Below are 7,393 nucleotides of genomic sequence, written 5' to 3'. Positions count from 1 at the left end.
AACAACAACAAACCATGACAAAAAAACAAAACACAACAAGAAAGAAAAGCTTGTAGTTAGTTCAAGGACTGTTTGTTGGCCTTTAGGAGTGTTTTCCAGTTCAGTCTGTTGGGGCACCACACCCTGGCCCCAAAGTCCACCTTCGGCATTCCCTGGGGACCTCACCTCTCCGTTCCCTTGCTGTTCTGTTGCACCCCCGTAGTGTTTTGCCTCAGCGTGGCGGAATCAGATTGGGTGCAATTCCCACACTGTGTCTCCGGTGTTGTCCCCTGTAGGGCTATGGGTCAATGACGGATATCGTATCTCATAGCGGGCCAGCCATGGGGTCCTCTCTGTGGACTGGCTGCTCTGAGCGGGAACATCGTCCTCAAGGCCTCGTGGGCCAGGATGTGCTCCAGTCTCTCCTCCTCCCCCGTCATCTGCTCCCGTGTGCTCTGATCAGATATGTCCCTCTCCTGGAGCTGCAGATTCAGTGCCGTCCTCTGAAATAAATTCTTCTAAGGGAAGGGGCAGGTATCCTCTGAAATAAATTCTTCTGGGGGAGGGGCAGGTGTCCACATAATAGTTGGGACTGGGGCCAGTCCCCCAGACCTCTCCACTGGTTCCCTACTCCACAGTGGCATGTTGCATTCACATCTTGGAGCATTGGGTTGAAGTCTGGTCCCTCTTTCCCTGTGGGGCTTGCTCTTTATGCATGATTGGTCCTGGATTTTGTCAGGATCTGGGTGTAGGAGATATGTCCTTGTTTCAAAGACTTTTCAGTGAACGGAGCCAGGAAATATCAGTATACATATGCTCACAGACATATACACAGACTTCTACTTCTATAGCTGTGTATGTATGTGGATCCACCATGAGTTTATATCTCCAGTGCCACACCACAGCATCCACTCTGCCTCCATGTTTTCCTTATTTGTAACTCTTCTCTCCAATATGAAAAAAACACAGCTGATTTTCTACCATCTGCTTATTTATTTTCTCAGTCCTAGCATACACATAAAGTAAGTTTTGAATTTCTAACCCATACGCTTACGAAAAACAAATTTACTTAATTGAGTACTATATCGTTATACAATTCTCTCTGTCCTTAGAGAATACAGTGAAAATTGCTCTACAAATATTTCTTTTTGCTTCCTAACTCCCTTCAGTGTGATTATGTTGTGGATTTATCTTGTTACATACGTTTGTTACTATTTGTATTCCATTTTGAGTCACTCTCCATCCTAGCTGAATTTAATTACTTTTGGTTTTTTTGCAGTGTGAAGCATTACCATAGGTTCTAAAAATGAAAACCATGCAAAAGAGTTTGCGCAGAGTGATGCTCCCTGCGACATCCTCTCACTTCTCTCATTGCTTCTGTCCAATGTCTACACACATCTTATGTATATCATCAATCTCATTATTTTGTGTCTTATCCTAGCATTATTGTTCCCCATTAGTGACAAGTAAAAGTGTTTTTTCTCATATCCCATGTCTATCATAGGTTAGCTGGCTACAAATACCCTTTTACATTTTACATGTTTAATCCCTCGTGTGTGCACAGGTAATCCGTTCATACAGTGCATCATACCTTTACCTGGAGACTTGTTTTCTCTCCAGTGTTATACACTGGCCAAAATATGGCAATGACTCAACTTGGGCCTATGTATTTTCACGTGGCTGGCGGTGTAAATTCCAAGATGAGAGATACCTGTTCAACTAACTGGATTAGACTGTGTGCCCTGAGCATTATCGTCTTTTAAGAAACATCCATGTGAGATCACAGTGACAAGAGCAAGCTTATATTGCTGTTATTGGGAGAGGAACAACTCAGAAAAGAAAGGTGGAAATGGTGTGACAAGTCAAAGAATGCAATCATTGTCACTGAGTTATTCATGTGAAAATGGTTGAATGGGTGTATTTTTCTATGTGTATTCCCAAGTAGATAAGTGAAATTAAACATAAGGATGCTTAAACATTTACCCATTGAAGGATATTTTATTTCCAGTTTTTGCCTATCACAAATAAAACTGCTCTGAATACAAACAAAACCAAAGGGAAGTTTTGTTTACAGCAATATGTCAAAGAGTACTGCCCCTGTGGCACTGATTCATGGGTTTATTTCAAACAAAATGTGTTTAAACATATTGATGTGTCCAGTAGACAACTATACACAAGTTCCCTCCATAATACACCCATCTTAAACTTTTAGGTCCTTAGGGGAAAAAAAGTTTGTAAAATTCTGACCAAAACAGTGGTTTCTGAGAAGATCTGCTGAGCCATTAAAATCAAAGCAGAGTGGACAACTCAGAAGGTTATGCCAACTGGGGAGAGAATTCACAGGAGTAATCTTGATAGATTTTCTCAAAGGACACAAGACAATCACAGGGACTTATTATGAGGAAGTTTCCAGATAATTGAAAACTGCATTGGTGAGAAAATGTCAAGGAAAGTTACATGAAAGAATTTATTTTTTCCCTCACGGTAATGCACCAGCTCAATCTTCAAGGGTAGCAAGGTATGACCTATGAAAATTAAGTTGGAAAACCATATTCTATTCACCCTACAGTAAGGACTTCTTTCTATTTTCAAAACCCAAAGAAATTTAAAAGGAACATTATGTAAGTACCTGAGGATGCCAAAACGGCCCTTTTGATGTGGTGCAAATTGAAGAGCACAGGATTTTGTGAGTCAGGGTTAGAGACAAGGAGACACTGCCTTCAAAAGCATGCAGCCCTAGAAGAGCATGCATCAAGAAACAGCAGCTACACTCTTTAGTATTTTGTGTAAAAAATATTTCTATCATTTTAAAGCAATACTTTTGACTTTCCTTTCTAACTTTGTTAGAAACTTCCCAACTGTCCTAGAATGCACTTTGCATTTTCATGAGCCAGTTATGGGAATGTTGTCCCATTGCTTTGTGTGTGAGGCAGGGTTCTATAGAGAAATAAAAACAGAACACTTTTGATATATAGAAATAGATTCATAGATATAGAGAGACAGGTTTATAAAGCGAGAAGGAATACAACAGCTAATTAGTCCACATAACAGTACAGAGGGTTCAGTTCAACTCACTTCCTCCAACAGTTAATATACTGAAATTCTTTCAACTCAGGTGGGCTGGTCCAAAGTCAAGGAAGCAGAGAGTGGAATCCTTTCTTGGCCAAGGCTGGCAGAGTCTGCCTACAGGCAGCAAACAGCAGGGTGGGTCAGCAACAGTCAGTAGCTGGGGAGCTTAGCCAAGCAGGCCCCGATGGGATAGTGAATGCAGTCTCAAGCTCTAGCAACACGATTCACAGGTTGGCTTGGCCCACAGGTAGTATAGCTCACAGGTTGAAGTAGAGAACTAGCTAAAGCAGCAGCATGTTCCAGCATGCTCTGATCACTAGAGAGCAAGAGTGAGGTGGGTGGGTCTTCCAGAGCCATTTATCTCTTTGCCCTCCAATCAAATTGTGAACTGGTTAATCCCACATGTTCCTATGGGCGAGGTTGGCACAATAAGCCTAACTATCACACCTTGCCAAAGGAATGTATTGTTATACATTTTAATAATTGTATGGTGATCACTTCTTTTAGAAGAATTACTACCAGACTAGTCCCAGTGAATTGGAGATCAAAGATGGCCCCAAAGTACAACTTTTCCAAGATGCTATTCCGCTCCATTTTCCCCATTCCGCCCTTGAGTATATTCCCTCACATCCTCTGAGTTGTGCAATTCACTCTAATGTCCACCCCCGAATCACCAAGCTTTGAGGAAACCTCTCTCATGGTGGTAGGTGCTGTTTCATCCCAGCTCTGAAGGTCAGACAGAGGTGAGTCAATGCAAGGTCCAGAGCCAGAAGCCAAATGTCACAGGATATCTTCTTGCTTGGACCAAGACTCGGTCAGGAAATAGAAGTATGACTGTCCAGATGTTCGAGCTGTATAGTGGTACCAGAATAGATACCCCATCCAAGGAAAACAACAGGGAATGTCTTAAATCAGACCCTTTCCTGAGGTAGAGCCTAAAAGACATCCCTGAGGAAACAAAGAGTGTGGCTGCGCTCACACCCTCTATTAAGGTTAAATCAAAAGAGGTCCCCAAGGTTCACACCCTCTACTAAATTCAGGTCCTAATCCCACCCTAATCCTGTTCATTGGAGTCCTGGTGGTGTTGGGCTGCTAACTGCGAGGTCAGTGGTTTGAAACCACCAGCTGCTCCTCAGCAGAAGGACAGGATTCTCTATTTTGGATAATAGTTACAGTCTGGGAAATTCTCACGGGCAGATCTACCCTGTACTATGGGGTTACCACTGTAAGTCGGCATCGGCTAGATGACAGTAAGGTTTTCTGTTTTATTTCAACCCTGTCCATTATTATAGTAGAGAACTCCCTCTGAAATGGGATTATAGCCACAGGCATATAAAGTCCAGAATTATAATATATCACATAAGGAATTATGACTAGACAGACCATATTAATTCACTATAATTCAAATTCCTGATATTATAAGTGAAATGTGTGATATGGTGTTGTTTCAAATTTTATTAATGTAATTATGATTGATTTTGAACATTATGTTTTATGTTTCAGGCCTCTTTTAATATCATTTTTGTGTACAGTCTGTTCATGTCTGTTGCCAAATTTCCTACTGGTTTTTGTCTCTACCTTCCAATGTTAAGATCTATTTTGTAGTAGAGATATTAGTTCTGTGTCTCTGATATGAGTTATAAATATTTTTTCAGTGCATCAGCTTTCTCTTGGTTTCAATTACGGTGGGTTCTTGTCTGCTTGCTTGCTTTCCACACACATGCTTCATTTTCTGTAATCCAATGTATTAATCATTTTGAATGCCTCTGAATTTTGGGACATAGTGATGAAAACATCTTCCTTTCTGAAATTGAAGAGGAATTCACTAGTGTTTATATGGATGTTTTTTGCATCTAGATACCTAATCCATTTAGAGTTGATTCTTGTGTATGGATATAATTATATATATTTGCCAAGTGGTTACCTAGTTTTCTCAGCAAGATTCATGAACAACTCTATGTTTCTTAGTGCTGTTGGTATCCTGTACTAGATTCTAGGTGGGTGGGGGGAGCTGATTAATGTTTGAACTTCAATGCCATTTTTCATAAAATGTGAAAAATAATCTTTTTCAAAATGCAATTTAAATGATAGAACCTATACATTATTGTAAAACCCAAGCCAAACCCACTGCCACTGCATAGATTTTGATTCATACCAACCCTATCAGTCAGAGTAGATCTGCCCTTTCTGTTTCCAAAGACAGTAAAGCTATACAGAGTGAAGACTTTCTCTTTCTTTCACACAGTGGTTAGTGGATTTCAATTATTGACCTTGCATTTAGCAGTCTGACACCTAAACCACAGTGCCACCCTAGCGCCTTACACTTTATGAAAGGCCCTTATTAAATACTAACTCCTTCCTATTAAACCATGATACTTCATTGGCTCATCTTATATAGACGAAGCAGTTAGGTATCTATGTAGAATTGTAGCTCTCCAAGGGCAATGCTCATAAAAACCACCACAGATCCAGGGTACAATACAGACAACCTGGCCCTATCAAGCCCTTATGGCGCAGGGCATGCGTTACACATTTGGCTGCTAACAAGATCAGCAATTTGAACCTACCAACCACTCTGCAGAACAAAGATAAAGTTATCTTCTCCCGGACAATATACAGCCTCAGAAACCCACAGCGGCAGTTCGACCATGTTTTATAGGGCCACCGTGGGTAAGAATGAACTCGATGAAGTGAGCTTTTCAGACAGTCTGGCTCAGTGGGTTTGGCATGGCCCAGAAATCTCCATTATAACCAGACCCTTGGGAGATTTAGGAATCACACCCTAAAATTATTAGCTTAAGAGATGTTCTTATCTCCTCCAACCCTGCTCTAACTACTACAAATATACAAGGAATGTAATCCAGTTAAAGAAAGAAATCATAAAATGACTTTTCATCAGTACCCAAGCAATGTTCTCTCATTAAAATGCTGAAGATTTTTGAAGTCAAGTTGCGATTAGAGTTGATTGTCATTCATTTGAATAGGTAATTTTTGAACAGCTCAAAAAGAAAACAAGGAATGAGCATCTGGAAAGAGTGGGGCAGAGAACAGTTTTGTGCATTATAGGCTCTGGGTGCATCAGTATGCTGCCTGCTTCAGAGCCCCCTCCCCTAGAACCAGACGACATGGGGTAGAAATGCAGAAAGATTTGGGTTTTTTAATTGATACACTAAGGCCAAGTGGAGCAACTAAAAGAGGGGATTCTATTCTAGCATTGGCATCTTTTGCAGTTGTGACTAAGCTAAAAATAATGTGTTTGACTTACATACGAACTTATATTTTATGCTAGCAAATGCCTCCCAGTTAACTGCCTTCAGTAAGTAGATTGATGGCTGAAATTATATTTACTGTTGGAGCCCATTTCAGCAGAATACCTTTTTCTGTGTCTCTAACTCCAATACTGAAATAGGGAGACCACAGCTATGATTCATTCCCAAGTATTGTGTCTAAAAGTAATTTTTGTGGCAGCTCAGCCACTGATTTCAAATTTCTAAATAGACAGTAAAGTGCATCAGCATGATTAAATGCACTCCCACGAGAACAAGTGTTTGTTCTCAATAGCATCATGTAGCCTGTGCAACTCTAATTCGAGAGTCCATGTTTTCAAAAAACACCTGTCACAATACAGTGAGCGTGATATTTCATGTGGTGGGTGGAGTGTGAGGAGCTTGGGCTCTTGACTAAAAAATAAAATATGAGGTAGCCTCATTCCACCAATAAGGATTCAGCTGCTAATGTGCTTCCCCCCACCCACCCCCTATTCTATAGAAATTCTCAAAGAGTAGAGAACAACGCTAATTTAGAAAACTTGGTCATTTTAATCTAACTGGATCATTTCTCAGGCAGATGAATTTGAAGTCAATTATGAATTGAGATGAGTACTTTCATTGTCTTACTTTAATAAGAAAATAGAACACATTGAAAAATAGTTGGGAGACTGTATAAATCACGCACAAATATTATGACTTCCATCGATACTGTTTCCTAGTTGAGGAAGGGCATAAATATGACCTTTTAGAAAAATTTTTTCTATAAAGAGGTATGCACCTCAGACAATAGAAAGGCAGAAGAAGGCAAATAGCTACTATATTGTAACATATTATAGTATACAAGATCATACAACTTTATAATATTTCATAACATACAGATGGTATGTTAGTAGAAAAATTTCACAAAGATGCATGCTTAAGTGATTTTGAAATTATAAAGAGTGTGTGAATTAAACTGTCAAGCACAAATATTAACTTTTAACATATTAATATTTTATCCATTTTCTTCCTTATAGCTAGTCTATTTCATCTTATCTCCGACTTCTTTTTTTTTTTTTAATCAATTTATTGGGGCT

This window comes from Echinops telfairi, unplaced genomic scaffold (assembly GCF_000313985.2).
Source record: "Echinops telfairi isolate 266 unplaced genomic scaffold, ASM31398v2 ScPeMD7_7469;HRSCAF=8507_1, whole genome shotgun sequence".
Taxonomy (NCBI): Eukaryota; Metazoa; Chordata; class Mammalia; order Afrosoricida; family Tenrecidae; genus Echinops; species Echinops telfairi.
The sequence above is the reverse complement of the archived record's forward strand: the minus strand, read 5'-3'. Positions refer to the sequence as shown.